This window comes from Leptodactylus fuscus, chromosome 4 (genome assembly GCF_031893055.1).
Source record: "Leptodactylus fuscus isolate aLepFus1 chromosome 4, aLepFus1.hap2, whole genome shotgun sequence".
Taxonomy (NCBI): domain Eukaryota; kingdom Metazoa; phylum Chordata; class Amphibia; order Anura; family Leptodactylidae; genus Leptodactylus; species Leptodactylus fuscus.
The window spans coordinates 118,499,069-118,519,606 of NC_134268.1; the positions used below are offsets into that span (position 1 = coordinate 118,499,069).

At 41.0% G+C, this 20,538-nt stretch overlaps 1 protein-coding gene and 1 non-coding gene across 2 annotated transcripts in view; both read left to right on the forward strand.

Annotated features, from left to right (window-relative positions):
- The window catches only part of BASP1 (brain abundant membrane attached signal protein 1), a 58,164-nt gene that overhangs the window by 26,599 nt on the left and 11,027 nt on the right, over nt 1-20,538 (forward strand). The gene's annotated exons all lie outside the window — the stretch shown is intronic.
- LOC142201699 (U6 spliceosomal RNA) lies at nt 11,320-11,428 on the forward strand. Its single transcript, XR_012715607.1, has one exon. It is a non-coding gene; the product is annotated as a U6 spliceosomal RNA (small nuclear RNA).

The window sequence follows — 20,538 nt, forward strand, 5'->3', positions numbered from 1 at the left end:
TATGAGACAGAATATAAGACAAACTGTTTCTGTTGCCCATAGCAACCAATTACAACATAGCTGTAATTACACCATAATAACATAAAAACTGTTCTGTGATTGGCTGCTATGGGAACAAATACAGTTTTTCATAAATATACCATATTGTGTCTAAATTCGTGTGACTTGCTTCTTAAGTAACAAGGAACTGTATAATGTTGCCCTTTCAAAAGGACTTTCAGCAATGATACCTGCTAATTCCCCTTTGCCTTCTATAGACAGTACTGTGACCATTATTATTTACTATACAACTGTTTATATGCCCGTGGGATATTGAATTCTAAGTAGCAGCTATAGGAATGTCCCATGTGAGCCATTACCAGCAAGTAAACAAAGCAAAAGTCTGATCTATATTCTTTTACCGTACTTCTAATGCCGAAAATAGCACTGCAAGCTAAACGGTAATATCAGCAGTCCTGGTTAAAGAATCTAGCTTATAAAGTCAGTTTTCTTGAGGAATATACTGTATGGCATGTACATTACAGCTTTGTAGATACAATATGGCTATCCTTGTGTTAGTATGGCATCCTTACTTATTAACAACTGATCATACAATAGCCGTGAAATACACATTCTCTTATTCCTATCCATTACATGGTAACTAGGCGGTAGGTCTAGGTTAAAACAGCTGTACCAATATATAGTACTGGTAATAAATGATAGGTCACAGTAATAAGAAGGATACACAAGCAAAGACTGATATTAATGGAACTGTGATGGAACTATTAATGGAACCACTGCAGGAAAAACCGTGATGCACTGCTGTGGGCGGGTTCACATCTGCGTCCCGGTCTCCGCTTTCGAGTTTCCGTCTTCTGCCGACAGGAGACAGAAACCCAGCAAACAGTGTCGGCCTGTGAGCGTTTTGTGGTCTCCGTGGCGAAACCGGTTTTTTTTAACCGGACATAAAGTCCTGCATGTTCGACTTTGTGTCCGGTTAAAAAAAAGTGGTTTCCACAAAACGCTCACGGGCGGACACTTTGCAAACCCAAATGAATGGGTTTGAAAAGTGACTGCTTGTTCCGTCTCATGTCCAGTTTCTCGGACAGAGGACGGAAATCTGAAAGCGGAGACCGGGGCGCAGATGTGAACCCGCCCTTTCATGGTTTTCCACAGTGTTTCTTCTGCAGCCTGCTATGTGGGGCCTTAGCCTTAAGATTTATGGATCTTATTACGTTGAAAAAATAATGCCCAAATTTGATATTAAATTAAAATTAAGTTACAACTTGATAAGCCACATCATAATATTAAGCAAACCGGTTGAATAGGTGAGACACTACGGTACTTAAGTAATTTCCCCCATCAACATCTTGTTGCGTAGATCCTGTTTTGTAAATGTGTGAAACAACAGACAGTCACGGTAGTCATTAGAGCAATATCATATATCAATTGGGTCTGAAGAAATACTTTGCACATGATGATGATGTCAGCATTTCAACATGTACTGCCTAAAGGAAGTTAAAACTGCTTATATATTCTACTAAGCAGATAACTGTCTATACATGAAAGCTAGACATCTAGTTTACACCTCTTTTAAGAAAGGTGCTCCACTCCTGCTACTTGAAAACAAACTCGTGATATAGTTGTACAAAGGTAAGTAACCTATATGGTTTGTACACACCGTTCTAATATTTTTGATTATATTGACAGATATAGCTACATTGGCACATGATTGTCAGGTGTACACTTGTCTTCAGGTACTGAGCATTTGCCTTAAACAGTTGTATTCAGCTTTGACAACATTTATCACGTGTCCACGGGATAGGCAATAAAAGTCTGAATGCTGTGGGCCCCACCACTGGAACCACCACTAAGGGTCCATTTGCGTGGAGGAATTTGGCGTGGATTCTGACGCGAAACTCACGTCAGAATCCTCGCATAAAAATAAGCCTCCCATTGACTTCAATGGGTTCCGTTTTCCGCATAGAACCCATTGAACTCAGTGGAAATAAAAGCCTCCCATTGATTTCAATGTGTTTTGCACAGAAAACGGAACCCATTGAAGTCAATGGGAGGCAATATTTGCACGTGGATTCTGACCCGAGTTTCGCGTCAGAATCCGAACCAAATTCCTCTGTGTAAATGGACCAAAACATAAGAGCATGGTTCCTGTGTCCTGCTCCTGTGTTCCTCGTAACCACGCAACTAATTCTATAGATGTCCCATTCCTCTGATCGGTAGAGTTATGAGAAAGTCTCTTGCTGCATCACTTCTAAAAATGTATTCCTTTGAAGCATATCTATCATTTAATTTGGCTATTCAGGATAAGCTGTTATGTGTGTGGCACTATTTCAGGTCATTATATGACTTTTATTCTCCAGTTTTTACTAGTTTTGCTCCTTTAGATGCTACAACTCTAGTTTTCATACCTCTGGGCAGAGACTATCTGTCATACACTGCAAACACTAGGTAGAGGGTAGAGATTATTTCTAATAGAGAAGTACTGACCTATACTGATGTGTGCAAAGTGTTATTCAGGGTCAGCAGCAGCCTAAGACCCCATGCACACGACTGAATGTACATCCAGTATGGGGCCAGGTGTGCAGTGGAATGCATGTAGATGACAATTTTCCATTATTGCATTCATACTTATGGGGGCTTCGGAACCATTCCATTCTGGTGACATCTGGTGATGATTATAGAGTTTCTATTCAGCTCCATGTCATTGGAACAGAATGGATCTGATACCCCCATAGGTATAAATGCATAAAGGAAAGCACTTGGATGTCACTTCGATTGTCATTCAAGTGCATGCCATTGCAAACTCGGCCCCACATCTAATGCACACTCAGTCTTGTGCTTGAGATCTAAGGCTATGTTTGTCCTGCTGTCTCCTTCTCTCTCTCTGCCCACTCATCCCCCCCTCCTTAGACTTATATCAACAAGCGTCATCTGAGGCATGATACCTGCAATTTTTCTCAAGACAGATAGAGCAGGCATTTTCACAGTGGAAGTCACTTTAGCAGGTGTGGAGGTGGGGGGGAGTTCGGCAGGGAAATAACTTGCTAATGGCAGAGAAAGGCATTTCATTATAATAAGATACACTACAAAGTTTCTTACAATCACATACACTATTCATTTATGCAACGTTTGTTAAACATTAATGCCTACTTAGTGGTTGGAAAAACTGCTACTTGCATATTTGTGCTTGAATACTAAATATATATTAGGCTACATGTAAGTTGCTTGCTCAGAAGGCCGATGCAGAGAGTGTCTTGGCTAGGGCTAGACTTTTAGGTCTCTTAGCCCACCAGAGGGAATAATACTGCAGGCTTACCTTATAAAACAAATGAAATTCTGTTTCATTTCATTTTATACTTTACCTATATTTTTAATTTTAGATACATACCATCAATAGTAACTAATAAGTTCAGAGGGCACTGTTTCTCCTTTGGTAGAATGCTGTGATAGGTGTAAGTAATGCTGTAGTCTATGCAGTGCTCCTCTGGGAAGCAACCTTCTTAATCTTTGAAAGAGAGGAAACATTTATAATAAGCTCAAAAAATTAATAAACCCTACAAACATGTAATGTGGTCCATTATCAGTTATCCAATATGGGTCCTCATGGGCTTTGTTGCAGCCAGACTCCGTATCATTTCAAATCCTAGGTTGAAGCTCCCTTGCAGACGACCGTATGAATGGTCAGTGTGCTTTCCAGGTTTTTCCAGGATTGCACACTGACCCATTCATTTCTATGGGCCTGTACACATGACTTACAGGGTCCTGTGTTTGGGCCTACAGTCCAGGCCACAAAATATGGAATAGGTTCTATTCCTGTCCGATTTTGTGGCCCTGCTACTGCGTCCCCTATTCATTGAATGAAAGGGGCTGTGGAAGCACGGCCTGTACATGGGTGGCACACAGATGACATCCATGTGTCCACTGGGCGCCACCAGTGCCTTTCATTCACGGCAGCTGCTTAGTACATAGTCATGAGCAAATGGCTTAATCAAAATTAAATTCCTCCTTTTGCCATATAGCGATACACAGCTACACAAACTGTTTGGTTTTTTTAAACACCTCTTTTCTGCAGCTTATTTTTCCCCCACAATTTGTGAATGTAGTTAAATGAAGTCTAATTCACTTTGCTGCTACTATAACATTTTCTTCTGTTACAAACATGAACAAACAAGATGGAAGAAAACTTTTATTTTTTTTTACATTAGAGTGAATGTAGATTGATGACATCAATGGATTATAGTGACAGTCATCTTTCTTCAGTCATGTGAACTTAACCTAATGCAGCTATTGGTAGTTCTCTAGTCTAGCATAGCAGCCCATTAATGATAGTTTTCATTAGATTTTGGTTGTTGCCATTCATTTCATTTGCAAGAAAAAAATTATGGTTACCTCTCAGATGAAAACATCAAAAAAATCGGACTGCATTCACACTGCCTGTTTTCATCCATCAGAGAATCAGAACACCCTTAATTACTGTTACAAACAGAGGACTTTCCATTTATATCTGCCACAAATTAACTCATTTTTACAATAAAAAATGGACGATCCTTTCTGTCTGGTTTCCTTCATTTTTAAACCTAAACAATTTACGCAGATTGTTGAATTACATGCAGAAAAATGTAATTCTTTGCTCCTGTGTGAAGTTGACTAGTACACAGGGTATTGTATTTGCATCTTACTTAACTTTAACCTCTACCTTGGCAACATTTGTGGAAATTCACAGTAAGATACTTAAAAGCTTGATATGCATCAAATGGTGTTTGTGCAGTGAAATTTAGCTTGAGCCTTGCCGGTGGTGGCAGGAGGGCGGCAGGTACTGTTCACCTGTGTTTGCATTGCCCAATGCAGTTTTGAATATGCCAGGATAAGTATTTGCAAATATAATTTTACTGTGTCACTGCCTGCTTGTACATTTGTGTTTCAGAATGCTACGAAACCTACCTGGAGATAGAATATGTTTACATACAGTTTGCTTGGACACGCCTAGAGATAAGATTTCATGAGAATTAGATAACAACCGTATTGGCCATTTAGTAAGGTGAGAAAAGGAGCTGCTTAACCACATTCTAGGACATGCTTTAAAGGGCCTTTGAAAATCACAGCTTGAGATTTGCTTGGCTAAATTGAACATTTTCTAGTATTGGTGAGACTACGTGTAGCAGTTTTGCTGTGGAAAATACTGCAAAATTTCAGTAGTACTGCTGTGTGTGTACTGCAATGGCTAGAGGTCGTACTTGAATCGTACTTCAATGTTTCCAGTTTTGCTGTCTGAGGTTGTTTTTAACAACATATTTGCATTACACTATTTGCAACCCTAAACTACATTCATACCGGTTGGTTTCACAAAGAGTGGTCTCAATTGACCCCCAGTAAAATTACAGAGGCATATGCACATTTTTAGTAAGAAAGGTGAGGGTTAATCTCCCTAGTTAGATGAGTGACTGTAGATGGCTAGACTCAGTGTCCGCACCCCTAGACAACAGTGTTTATTCAAGATTTATTCATTGTCCACCTATGTAAAGCATATAATGTTGCGTTTCCTTTGCATGTAGAGGTGGAATGTTGGTTGTGTCTAGGTGTTGTACAATAGGAGGAGTTTTTTGGCATGTTCCATACTATGGCCCCTTGATACCTGTGGTTTGTGGCTTGGGTTATGCTGAGGCAAAGGCATGCCCCATGCGGACAGTTAATGGGGCAAGTCCATTTAGTTGGACGATCCATGTTGTCCTGGAAACCAGTTGTTTATGAGTGATTTTAGGGAGTGTCACCGGTGAGAATAGGAATTATGTAAGGAGTGTATAAGCTCCAGGTGACTGAAGTGACTTATTCATATGTGCTTTATCCTGTGTGTATTAGTCACTTGTCAATGTGGTCTTGTGGTAGTTTTCCTTCTGTCATGACTGCACCACACCAACAGCTTCTGTGGGGGTTCTACTCAGATGATGTACAGCTGTCTGGAATATTTCAGTAATAGAGCTATACATAAACTATCTATCTATATAGACCATTATTTAGTGTCCATTGCTCTCATCCTGTGAAGGATATTAATAATAGCTGCAAATGGAGCCCATTCCGATTGGTGTCCATCTGTATTCACCCCCATGTTAAAAACATGATAAATGCTTTCTAAACCAACATGGTGGAAGAAAACATCCATCACTCTATTACCATTAATGTCCTATGATGGATGAAAGCAACGGACTGTAATACCGATAATATGAACTATCCCTTAATTGTTTCTATTGGTACATTTATTTGCTTGTGCAAAGCCAATATATTTATTACACCATAAATAATTTAAATGGATTGTATCAAAGGTGCAATCTTTAATCCTTTCTATTCACTTGACCACATTGATGGTATTTGATGCAGGTATGGATATACGGTAGGTGCAACCTGTACAGCTGCACAGGGACCCAATAGGGCAGGGGGCCCTATCACTGTAACAGCAGCTTTATATTGCCTGTTAGCTTGGGAGAAAATCCCTAAGCTAATGTACTTTATGACTAACGATTATTGGTAGATAATACAGTACAGTAAGTAAACAGAGTAGTCACCTCTCACTTTTACAGATCAGGCCAGCAGAGAACTCCACCTCTCATAATAAAAGGAATTCCCAGTGGTTGGAGCCTTCTGACCAAGCATTTGATAAGTGATACTTTTGGGAACACCTCGTTAATTTTTGCTGATATATTGAATCACTTATACTGATCTCAAGTTACAGCATGTGTAATAACTTATTCTCAACAGCTGCCTTACAAATCGTAAATCTATGTAAACAATGCAGAATTCTAAAGTGTAGTCCTTATACCAGACAATGTGAGGTAATCTGATGATGGAAAAACTATACTATATAGAATGTAGTGCAGCACAGAGCATTACGTTATAGGAGCTCTGCAGTATAGTTTCTGTGAACTGCTCCCACAATCAGTACATGATAACTAATCTAACTAACATAGTTAATACTTGCATACGTGTACTTTAAAACGTAAAAAGTTAAAGGGAATATACCGGTACTTCTGAAGCATTGATATGTTGTTGTAGAAGATCTGATTTTCTTGTGTGCCAAAGTGCAATCTTGCTGCTTAAAATATACATTTTGAAATATATGCAAATGAGCTGTTTGATACACCTGGGGCGTGACACAACTGCAGTGCACCTGTTCTCCACTGTGGTCACTGCCATGTGACACTATGAGTCCTCTCAATATTTAGCCTTTTTATTAGCTCTACACATAGATCTGCATAGGAGCTGCAATCACAAACAATAGAATATATAAGATTATTTCTCAGACATAGTACCAATAAAAAAAGATTACTAAGGCTGGGTTCACACCAGCGTTGGCTCTCTGAACGGGGATTCCAATCCCCTCTCCACTTGAAAAATGCTGCGCTTTTCTCTCCACATTTTTCACCCTTTCCAAGTGAAAACTGAGCAGAAACCACACGGACCCCATTATAGTCTATGAGATTCGCGAGCTTCCATGGGTAACCACTTTTTTAACGCAGATTAGGTTTCCATTTGGAGGGTCTCCAAGTGGACCTCCTGAACGGAAACCGAAATGCAGATGTGAACCTAGCCTTAGGTGCACATAGCCTTCACAGTTTATATGTTTCAGGCTTACAAATAGTTAAATATAGTCTGTGAAATATTGCATGCAACAGTGCCAGATATTATTGATAATGCATTGTAGAAATGCAGTGAGGCGATGATTGTTTGCCACAAGAAGAGATGAACTAGTTTGGCATATGTAAGTTCACTGGCTGCCAAATAGGTTGGCTTCATAAATTTTCAGACACAGTTCAAGTCATTTAATGAGTTGCAAATGCTTTCTGGAAAGTGCCGTGGTTTGAGAGTGCTGAAATAGAGCAGAATTTGCCAGCTGAGCTTATGATCTGTTCTAGATGTGTGTTTGGGGAACAACTACCCTTGATCTGTTATTCAGAATGTATCATCCTTACATGTTGTAGACTGAGCTGAGATCACGTAAATATGTAACTAACACCATTGCCAAGTCATTAACATTTCTAGTTCCAAAACCGTACACTTTTTTTTACAATATATAAAATGACTATGTGTTTACTGTCCTACTATACAATATATAGGATACAGCAACATCTGATACTGCATCTGATTAGTACTAATTAGTCCTTCAACTTTCAGGTGGGCGGTGCTCTGCCTAGGCATGACACCACCCACCTGACAGTAAAAGCCTAATAAGTAAAATGGCTGCTGAAACTCCCCTCACCGATTGCTCTTCTTTAAAGCCTATTTCCCATACTGATTTTTTTTCTGGTGTAGTTTCTTTTTTAATTCATACAACTGTAGGCTAAGGAATCATGTTGCAAAACAAAGCTAAAAAGTGCTGTGAAAAAAAGCAAGAAAAAGACTCTTCCACTTTTCTTTGTACTGTAAAACAGAATGGAGAACTCATGCTTGAACTGTGCTTTATCCAAATTCCTCTTCAACATGGTTGAGAAGAATTGAGACTCTTGTTTCAGTGATCTGTGTGGATCCCATCAGTAGATCATAGCTGCAGCAATCATATAGGTATGATCTATCTTGGGGCATAAACAATTTACTTTGTGGGAAGTAATACGAATAAAAAATAAGAAATTGCAATGGGTTATCTTATGGCTGAGAATGTGGGGTCTGAAGGTCTGTTTATCTCTATTGCACCTATGTGCTGCATTACAATGTTTTTCATTACACTGTACTAGGCTGGGGATCCTAGGTTGAAGTCCACTTGTGGGACAGGAAAACGTTTTAAAATATAAAAAAAAATGATAGAAAGCTAAAAAAAAACCACCACCCTTTAAGTAAAAAACCCCATAATATAAACAACCATGTTAAAGAGGACATTTCATGGGTTTGGGGCACAGGCAGTTCTATATACTGCTGGAAAGCCGACAGTGCATTTAATTCAGCGCACTGTCGGCTTTCCCGATCTGTGCCTGGGTGAAGAGCTATCGTTCCCGGTACCGTAGCTCTTCACAGTCAGAAGGACGTTCCTGACAGTCTGTCAGGAACGTCCTTCTCCACAGCAGCATCTATAGCGCTGTGCTGTGTAAGCGAGGAGGAACGCCCCCTCCCTCTGCTCACAGTGCTCGCTCATAGACGAGTATTATCAGGAGGGGAGGGGGCGTTCCTCCCCACTCACACAGTACAGCGCTATAGACACTGCTGTGGAGAAGGACATTCCTGACAGACTGTCAGGAACACCCTTCTGACTGTGAAGAGCTACGGTACCGGCACCGATAGCTCTTCACTCGGTGCACAGATCGGGAAAGCCGACAGTGCGCTGAATTCAGCACACTGTCGGCTTTCCAGCAGTATATATAACTGCCTGTGCCCAAACCCATGAAAGGTCCTCTTTAAGCTTCCCCATGTGCTTATGATTCTGCACTATAGAAAAATAGCGTTATTTTTTTCTGTATGGTGAATGCCGTAAAATAATATGCCACAATGCACAAATTAATGTTTTTGGTTACCTCGGTTACTCATAAAATTGATGATAGAATTGTGGGGTTTTTCATATACAGTAGACATCCCAATAAAAATAAATAAAAGCTGATCAAAACCTTATACGTACCCCAAAATGATGCAAAATAAAAGTACAACTCACCATGCAAAGAATAAGCTCACACACACAGTAGCTGTGTCAGCAGAAAAATAAAAAAGTTATGAATTTTGGAAGGTGAAAAAGAAAAGATGAAAAAGTCACCGAGTATTAGCATCCAGCAGACCAAAAGCAAAAAAACACTGTGGGAAAAAAAAAAGTGGCAGCAACGCATCAAGGTTTTTCTCGCAGTGCTTTTCACATAAAGCAAGGGAAGGGAACCTTGGTGAACTGTTTCCAGCATACCTATAGGAAAACCACTGGTGTTTAGGTATAATTAGGCTGAGTGCACACAGGGTTTTGGTCTGGAAACTGAGGCGGAGGCCTCTTCAGTTTCTGGACCAAAATATGGGTAGCAGCGACTGGATGCCGCTGCACTGCACTGGCATCCAGTCGCGCACTCCGCTCCAGATTAGGCCCAATGAATGAGCCTGAAGAATGAGCATCTCGCTTCCGGCTGACTGGCTCCCATTGAAATCCGGCCTCAAAATCCTGATCAAAATACCCCGTGTAATCTCAGCTTTAACATGCTGCAATTTCCAAATCCACAACGGTTTTGGAAATCACAGTGTATCTGCTGAGTGTATTCTTCCACAATATGTGGATGGGATTCGCTAGATTTGACTTTGTAGGGACTATTTAAAACTGATGGGTTTTTTTTGCCACGTGGGGCCTGCGGCCTGAAGGATTAATCATTTCTTATGAAACTGCAGTATTTTTACTCACATAATAAAAAATGTAAAAGGTTTTTTATGTGGCTGTTAGTATTATGTGACCGTATTAAACCGTAAGATCTATGCAACAGTCAGTCATTTATGGTGACAATCTTCCGGTGATCTGTGATGATTTTTTCAATATTCTTTCAAGAGAGACAGTATTATCTTCCCTAACTCCCACATTACTTTCTTTCCCACACTTGTCCCATGCTCCTGTTATTTGGTTTGTGCTTCCTCCCAGTTCTCACATAAGTTTTATTGTTTGTCTTGTTGTGTTTGTCCTTGTGTTCAAGTTACTTGTAAAGTGTTGGTTTAGACTTGAGCTCTCTGATTCTATAGCTATGCTTTTTGTTTCACTGCCTCATGAACCTAGCATTTGCTTGTACCCTGATTGAGGTTTTAATTTTATTAAAAGATAAACAATTATCATCTAATATCATGTATAACATTGTTATCAGATAACAATGTATCTATAGGATATACTGTGAGAAGTACGTGTGGTAAAAGTATAGAACTGGGCACATGATATATTATTTCTAAGAAGTCTATAAAGGACCAGGGAAAAAATCATTACCTGTGGAAAAAAGGTAATTTGGAGGACGTTATATCGTAGTAAAGGGTTCAGAGTAGTCATACTATAGAATAATGATATACAGTATCAGCACCTACAAAAGGGCTTGATTCTTATTCAATAACAAATGGCAGCTAGGATTATCATTTATCTTACCTTGAACTGGATGAACCTCTGTCTTTTTTCAATCTAAGGAACTGTAACTAAGTTAAATAGAAGTGATTCCAGATGAGAGACAAAACACTCGGAGCTATGCTTGTAATAACAAAGCCCAAATTAGAGTTTATAGGTAGACTAGAATTGGTATTTGGTTATAGTTATGTTCTCTGAAATGTTGCTATGGTATGATAAATGGGTTTAGAATGAAGGAATACAAAATTTGGATAAAAACCAAAGGAGGTATACAGTACTTTGTGCTCGGTTAGTCAGCACATATGCTAAAACTGGAACGATACAGAGAAAGATTAGCATGGCCCCTGAACAAGGAAAGGTATACTTTACTTAGAAGCTATATTGCTCTTATCAATTATCTATTTTATTGCTGCTCTGCTCAATTCACTTGAATGGGGCTGAGCTCCAATAGCAGTCGAAACACCTGACTTCTACTGAAATTGAACGGGAGAGCGGGGAGGCATTTTTTTAAGCAAATTTTGAGCCAGATTCAGTTTTCCCTCCCATAAGGTTTATTGGTGAGGCTTTGTATTTGTCCAATCTTTGGTTATCTCTTCCCTCCATAGATACTGTATGCATGTTTGTAATATTCTGATCAGGCATGTGAATGGGAAAGTCAGTGAAAACAGCAATTGGCCAAAATAATTATTAAACTAAAAGCTGTGTCTACAGCCAGTGTTAGTTTAGACGGTATTTGTCATTGGGATTAGCATTGATAAGTTTCAGCAATAGTGTAGGGTCCAGGAAATATGCAGAAAGAAAATCTTATAAAGTAATCTGCTTCTCAGTGAAAAATCCATATGTTTCTAGTATGTTTGTGTTTGTACTGCAATTCATTTCCCAAATGTAATAAGACAAGTCACTGTTCAGCTCCATCTCCCAAAGAGAATAGCGGTGCTCTTGTTATTTCTGTTTTGCAACGCTTTATCTATGATACCAGTATATACAAAGCTCAACAAAGAGAGCAAAATAGGATCTGAGGACAAGCTTAATAAACTTTGCTACAAATGTAAACGTAGACTACATCATCATATAACTGCAATAATAATAGCTTTGTCTTGTAAGTAAAATAACTGAGAAAAAATTGTTTATGCGTATACAGAAAGTTATTTATACCTGGCAGACTGCCATAGATGTTCCTCCTTTTCTTTGGCTTTCTCCACCATTTTTTTTCTTGTTCTGGGCTCCTAATTTTTCAGTTTATTAAGTTGCTTTTTATCCTGTTTATTCCTAAGGATATTCCTCAGTTTTTATTGTTGGAAACGCCATTACAAGAAGACCTCTCACCACTGCTGTAATGTCTTTTTTTAATGAAACAGCTGTATTTCCCAAGAAATAATTCTAAAAACCCATCTCATTGATATCTATGTCTCATGCTAATCCTCTGTTTGATATCTGTAGCTTCATGCTACTAGATGGGGGTGTCCATACATAGTCTACCATTCTCCAATTCTCCATTCTCCGTTTTTCATAGAGGCATATAAAATATAGAAAATCAAAAACTTGATCTGCTTTTCACAAACATGATAAGTGGATAAACCAGAGAATATGAATGAAAATGTCTACCGATAAGGACATGTGAATGAGGCCTGCAGATTTTGACGCAGAGGCCGCCTCAGAATCTAATCCAAAAAATGGCTAGCCTCAAATGGATGCCGTTGCAGTGCAGCGGGATCGAGTCACGCGGCATTTTGCTCCAGATTAGGCCTAAATGAATGGGTCTAGTCGGGAGGGGAGTGTCGCGCAACAAACTCTGCGGCAGATTCCGCCGTGGAATCCGTGGCAAGACAGGGCAGGTCGCTTCTTTTTTCTGTAAGCGGGAAGAAACTGTAAGCGGAAAAAGGAAGTGAACGGCTTCCGTTGAAGTCAATGGGAGGCAGTTTTTTGAGCCGGATTCTGAGGCGGATTCCACGTCAAAATCCGGTTCAAAAAAACCCTGTGTGAACCCAGCCTAAGGGTGCTATTATTCATCCTGTTTTTCAGTATAGCAATAAAGCCTGTTCACATGGTAGAATCTGCCAATAATTTAGCGATTTTGGAAATTACAGCATGTCAATTATATCAACGGAAACACTGTTATAGGTACAAATGGAAGCAGAAAGTCCACAAAGAAAATCTGTGGACTTTCTGTGAAAAGCGCTGTGGGAAAAGCTGTGGTTTGTGCACTTTTTTCTGCAGTACTCTATGTTGGGCCTCAGCCTAACATGCTTTTTTCAAATGTGGTGTAATGTTTTTATGCTAATCCTCACGTTACAAAAATGCAGCATTATTGAATAATGTCTAATAACATCCACGCATCACAGAAAAAAATCTAATGCATTTCTGCTGAGTGGGGCATGTGGCTTAAGGTGAACTTATACTTACATGGTGAAAAAAGACGTAAAAGAGGTACCTGAATAGACCCAATGAAAATCATGGGTTCTATAATGGCCATGTGACAGCCCACATGGCCATTTTTAACTGTTATGTGAATAAAGGCCGTCCGTGCACTTTTCATAGATATTAAGCATGTGAAAAACAGCATGGTCACGTGTGTAGGAACTAGGGCTACGTTCATATTTGTGGAGACTACTTTGCATTGTCCACCTAAAGTTGGAGGGTGAAAAAGTCCTGGGCTCAGTGGCGGATCCAGGGTTTGCGGGGCCCTGGGCAATTGACTTTGGCTTTGGCGCCCACTTTTATGTTGACTTCGCCCATTCTCATTCATTTTTCATGTGATTCCATACAGTATAATCCTCCTACAGTCACCCGTAAATTATATGTCCCCCCTCCATCTCTCCCCATTTTCATATTCACCCTTCATCTGCCCCCAGTTTCATGCCCCCCCTCTATCTCTGTCCCCAGTTTCATGCCATTCTCCCCTTTATCTGCCCACAGTTTCATGTCCCCCCCCGTCTCTGCCCCAGTGTCATGCCGTTCTCTCCCCCTTCATCTGCCCCAGTGTCATGCCATTCTCCCCCCCTTCTCCCAGTCACATACGCGATGCAGGAGCTGTGACCTCAGCTCCTGCTTAGCTGCGGCCCGGCTTGCGTGTGTAAGCGTGACGTGATGACGTCATCGCGCCTACACACGCAAGCCGGGCCGGAGCTTTAAAGCAGGAGCTGATCTCACAGCTCCTGCTTTAATCGCGTATGTATTCCAGCTCATCGGCGGACGGACGCCGATGAGCTGAAATCGTGACAGGCAAGTGCCGGGGGGCCCCCAGAGGCTCTGTGGGCCCCGGCACTTGCCCGACTATGCCGAGGCTGACCGGGACCATTTTGTTAGGGCTGGGCCGCGGGGCCCCGCTAAGCGCGGGGCCCCGGGCGGTTGCCTTGCTCGCCCGGCCCTGGATCCGCTCCTGCCTGGGCTTTGTAGTCTGCCGGTTTCTATTTTAAAATGATTGAGCCCATTATATAACAGACAATCAACGCTAATTGAATATATTTGCCATTTCCAGTTGAATTAATAGAGGTAAAGGATCACACAGAGTTTTAAGATGCTCCAGAATTGTTATTTTATGGGGAAAACATGTTTTAGGTTACTTTCACATACAGTATTTTACCCGCATTTTTTATGGCCTATAATGAAACTATAATGAAATGGAATTTGCCTAAAAAAAATATACGCAGAGCCTGCTGCAACTTGTAAAATATGCTAAAATGCCCAAAAACTGCATATATATTAAGGTTATTGTAATTTCTTTTTAAATAACCTGTAACATATGGACACAATTTCAACAGCATTTTTCCACTGTTAAAAAGACAATTAATTCCTACCCCCCCTCAAAAAATATTCAGCAAAATCTGCAACAAAAAATGCCTCTGTCCCCCAACATGTGGCCTTTGCCTTACGCTAGGTTCACACTAGCGTTCTTCTTTCCGTTCTGTGCTCTCCGTCTTCTGCATGCCAGAAGACGGAAAGCACAGACCGGGTCCGGCCGTGAGCGGCGGTGAGCGTTTTATGCTCTCCGCCGCGAAACCGGATTTTTTTATCCGGACACAGAGTACTGCATGTCCGACTCTGTGTCCGGATTATAAAACCCGGTTTCGCGGCGGAGAGCATAAAACGCTCACCGCCGCTCACAGCCGGACATCTCTCTCACCCATTCAAATGAATGGGTGAGAGAGACTCCTGCAGGTTTCCGTCTCCTGCCTCTGTTTTAGGCAGGAAACAGAAACCTGCAGAACGGAGTTCACAACGCTGATGTGAACGAGCCTTAAGGCCAAATGTCGCGAAATGCAACAGAAAAGAAAAAATGCAGAAAAAATACTTTGTCACTGTTTTTCTGATCCATTTTTGATTTTTGCCTCATAATACATTTTTAAAAACACTGCATTGTTCGGACCTTTTTTTCTGCAGTGTGTGAATGAAAGTTAGGCTCCGTTCCCATGGAGTAACGCGCCGCCCATTTAGACACGTAAACACGTGTCAGAGCGAGGCGCTTTAAAACAGATCCCATTGACTTCAATGGGTGCCGGCTTACGTGCGTTACCCATTGAAATCAATGGATTATAAAGCCTTCCATTTACTTCAATGTGTAGCGCATGTAAGCCGGCACCCATTGAAATCAAAGGGATCTGTTTTGAAGCGCCTCGCTCTGACACGTGTTTACGTGTCTAAATGAGCGACGCGTTACTCCGTGAGAACAGAGCCTTAGGCTGGGGCCCAACATGGCGTAGACACCATAAAAAAAACAAACCACAGTGAGGCAGCACAGTGGCTCAATGGTTTGCACTGCAGCGCTGGAGTCCTGGGTTTGAATTCTGCCAAGGACAGCATCTGTAAGGAGTTATCTATGTTCTCCCTGTGTTTGCGTGGGTTTCCTCCCAAAGAGATATTGATATGGGGGAAAAAAACCACAGTGTATTATAGTCAATGCAAAGTGTAATCCTATCCACACATTGTGGAAAGATAAGCGCAGCAGAGATTTCCAGTGCCATTGTGGTTTTTGAAATTGCAGCATGTCATTTATACCTACGAAAATACTGGGGTTTCCCTATAGGTTTAATTGAAACAGAAAGTCCACAGACAAAACCTCTGCAGATTTTCTGTGAAAAGCACTGCTGGAAAAACCGATATGTGTTTCCACCGCGGTTTTTCCTTCAGCACTTTTTTGCTGGGGCCTTAGCTTGTATTTGAGGATTAGGTAACTATCTGTTTTTTTTTCCAAAAATTGCAACAGATAGGGTTAGGTTTGCAGCTCAACGCCATTCCTCTTAATTAGATTGAGGGTGGGATTCCGCAATGCGTTTCAGCTGTGGTTTTTTTCCACATTGCTTCTTGGCTGCAGCTTGCTATGTGGGGGTTAGCCTAAACCAGCAGTGCTGAGAGTCTTCTAAGCTATACTGCCATACGACTATAGAGGCTGTGGTGTTTTCCTGACAACTAGGCAGTCTATTTCTATTGGCAGTTCTGCTGTGAGTAGGTGTTCACTATATAGACCTTGCTGTGGGAAGCGTGGGTTGAGCATGTCTGTCCACTAGCACTTAGTTTACTGGTAAACACATTGCTCTTCACTTTGAACACCAGCTGGAGCCATGCTATGTGATGGATGGGATATAATGTAAAGGTGGGATATCCTCTTTAATGAAGATTTTTTTTTTTACCTCATTATAATTATATATCATACTAGATATCATATTGGATACCTGTGAGCTGAGGAGTTAAGGGTTAACTAAAGACAAAGTGTCTAACATCTCCTCTGTCTGAATCTGCTGCTTCCAAGTAATAATAGTTGTCCTTACATTGCTAATATTAATCAGATGCACTTCAATGTCTAAGAAACTACATCACTGTCATCTAATATTAAAAGAATGGAAAGGAATAGATGAATAGTTGATGTCTGCCTGGACAATTCCAGTTGCAAATCTTTAATAGGTTCTTACTTTATTTGTGTACTATATTGCTTTTCTTCTTTCTAGACTTCCAGCCATCCATTAATGCACAGAGCTCATGAGGTTTATGCATATGGTTGCATCAGTTATATGTTAAGACATAATGGTTTAGATCTGAAGCTCGGCTGCTGGATGACATTTTGGCCATTGAACTTGTTTTGTGAACTCCTCAACTGTGCCTGGCCAGTCCTGTGCAGCTCTGTGAAGTTGCTAAATCCAGGACACTGATGTTTGTGCCATGGCCTTTTCATGTGTCCAAAGTACTAATTAAATTTGCTTGTCCACTAAAAGGCTGGCCAGGAATGTCGGATTGCCAAAGCCTTGAGACTATATGAATCGCTCCATTGTGTTGGTAATGATTTACAATAGAACATGTTTTACGCTCTCCTTTGAATGTGTTGGCTCACTGAAGAGCTTTCATTGATGAAGACCTATACTTAGATAAGTTCACATCCTGTTACAGATTAAATTTCACTTCACATACTAACTGGATATCTTATCAGTCTGCTAACAATGTTTTACTAAGACATTTCGTTATCAGCTTATTGTGTGAATGTCACATTTGGTTAAGACATGTGTTAGGAATACTGTATGTCATACGGTAGTACTTTTATTCTAAAGGTAACCCCACATCCAGAGATAATGGGAGCACTTATAATCCCTGGCGCATACTGCATTGGTTTTAATATGGAAAGCACTGCCTCAGCTTTCCAATAATTCTGGCCTACTTTGGGAGGTCTTGTGTGCCAGATTGGCAATCCATGCCTGTCTGGGACTGGTGTAGATTTCAGGTATATTGTATGCTAGTTTTCTGGCATGAGTTATAGTAAGTTTGTCAGGTGGAGGTTTTATCAAAGTGGCAAGCAGGTTAGGAAATTGACAATGTGGAACATTTGTGGTGCCTGGATATGTGTGCTTTTGTGCCAGAGAAATGTGTATTTGGTAACTTTAAAACCTGCTCACAATGTCTCCTGATAAAAGGAACCCATTGAAGTCAACAATGGGAGGCTGCTTTTTCAGCACTGAATCTGAGGCGGATTGCACGCCAAATTCTGCACCATTTTCCTCCGTGCGAATACACCCTAAGGCTGGTCTTACTCAACCGTATTGAATGTACGATCCGCAAGTTGCTGATCAGCAACACTAGTTGGTGATCGACAACATAGGCTCTGCAGATGTCCATATCCTGTCGCACCCACCCATAGAGTTCTATGGGCGAGTCCGTGCAGTGCTGCAATTCACGGCCATTACGGACATGTCCTATAAATTGTGGACCACGGTTGCGGCCGGCCACACCATGGATAAAATACCCGGTGGTGTAAGAGGCCACATTGAATATAATGTGTCCGCAATTGAAAACCCTCAATTGCGGAACATTTGCGGACTTACATTATGGTCGTGTAAGACCAGCCTAAGGCTAAGGCCAACATAGCGAGCTGCAGCCAAAAAGTGCTGAGGAAGAAACTGCGGCAGAAACCCATTGCATTTTTTCTACAACTCTTTCATAGAAAGTCCACAGAGTTCTCCTCTACAAGCTTTCTGTCCCTATTATATCTATACACAAAACGCCTGTGTTCCCTTAGGTATAATTGACATGCTGTGACGTTTCTGCTGCAAATACTTTTATGCAACGTGTGAATGGGATTAACCACAATTCCATCCACTTTGCAGGTACTGTAAAAGTACGTTTTTTGCTATGGCTTTTTTTTTAAACATGGAACCGAACGCCTAAATCAGTGGGTTTAGCTGGTGATAATTTAATATGTACAGGCATTTTTAACTAGAATGGACACTGGAACTGTATAGAACTGGTTGTATTCTGGACCTGTATAGAACTGGAGGAACACTGAAACTGGAGGGACACTGGAACTGTATAGAGCTGGAGGGACACTGGAACTGTACAGAACTGGAGAGACACTGGACCTGTATAGAGCTGGAGGGACACTGGACCTGTATAGAGCTGGAGGGACACTGGACCTGTATAGAGCTGGAGGGACACTGGAACTGTATAGAACTGGAGAGACACTGGACCTGTATAGAGCTGGAGAGACACTGGACCTGTATAGAGCTGGAGGGACACTGGAACTGTATAGAACTGGAGAGACACTGGACCTGTATAGAGCTGGAGAGACACTGGACCTGTATAGAGCTGGAGGGACACTGGAACTGTATAGAGCTGGAGGGACACTGGAACTGTATAGAGCTGGAGGGACACTGGACCTGTATAGAGCTGGAGGGACACTGGACCTGTATAGAGCTGGAGGGACACTGGAACTGTATAGAGCTGGAGGGACACTGGAACTGTATAGAGCTGGAGGGACACTGGAACTGTATAGAGCTGGAGGGACACTGGAACTGTATAGAGCTGGAGGGACACTGGAACTGTATAGAGCTGGAGGGACACTGGAACTGTATAGAGCTGGAGGGACACTGGAACTGTATAGAGCTGGAGGGACACTGGAACTGTATAGAGCTGGAGGGACACTGGACCTGTATAGAGCTGGAGGGACACTGGACCTGTATAGAGCTGGAGGGACACTGGACCTATATAGAGCTGGAGGGACGCTGGAACTGTAGGGACACTCTAATCAATAATTCCCACTGATAGTGTTACAAACAATGCATTTGTCAGTGCAGGGAGTTAATAGTGCACGGTGACTATGGCAATGTCATATACATTCCTGAGGTTAAAGATGTAAATGTGTGAAAATATTTAGATTTAGACAGTTGTGCAAATAAAAGGAAACTGTTGTTACTATAGTGTAAACTAACATAGAACATTTAGCATTAAGACACAGGGTGACAGACTGTCGCCTTCAGCATACCTCCATTACATTTAACATCGTTCTGCATGGCTGGTGCTTTACTCACATAGGTAACAAGCCAGAAGTAAAACAATGTGCGCTCGTCCTGTATTCAGTACCTGTGCAGAGTAGAACAGTAGTGTTATTCATACTATTCACTATAAAGTCAGTGAAAATATTTACCAAATCTCAAGATTAACAAGCCAATCTTCTTACAAACATTTCCACTATCTCCATGAATGCTACCTGTTCTAGCATGGCTTACACAACAAACCAAGTCATGCAGATCCTTATACAAAGGATAATCTTAATAATACACAGTGCTGCAAATTCTTCTGTATGTAGAGTTGTATTTGTTAATACTAGTAAAGCTCTGTACTATACAGAAGAGGACAATAGTGCAATATGATTTGTGAGCAGTGCACCGTATACTACACAGATGAAAAAAAGTTGTATTATTTGCTTTTCATAATGTAGTGGGGAAAACACGTACAGTACAAAAATGGAGTACAGTCAGTTTCTTTCACTCTTGCCAAAGCTTTGTTTATCGATCAACAAACATGTAGCTAAGTATTTAATTTGGAAGCAGGCTGGTAACAATGATTCATATCATAAAGCAGCAGTGAAAAATATGAAAATCCTCTCAGGGGATGTGTCACATAGAATATGAAAATTCTCAATCTAATAAGACTAGTACATATCGACTTAGGGGATCTGCCAGAAAGTCCACTACCTCATTAGGTTTGCATTGTATTCAGGGTACAGGAGTTTTTCCCCAGAA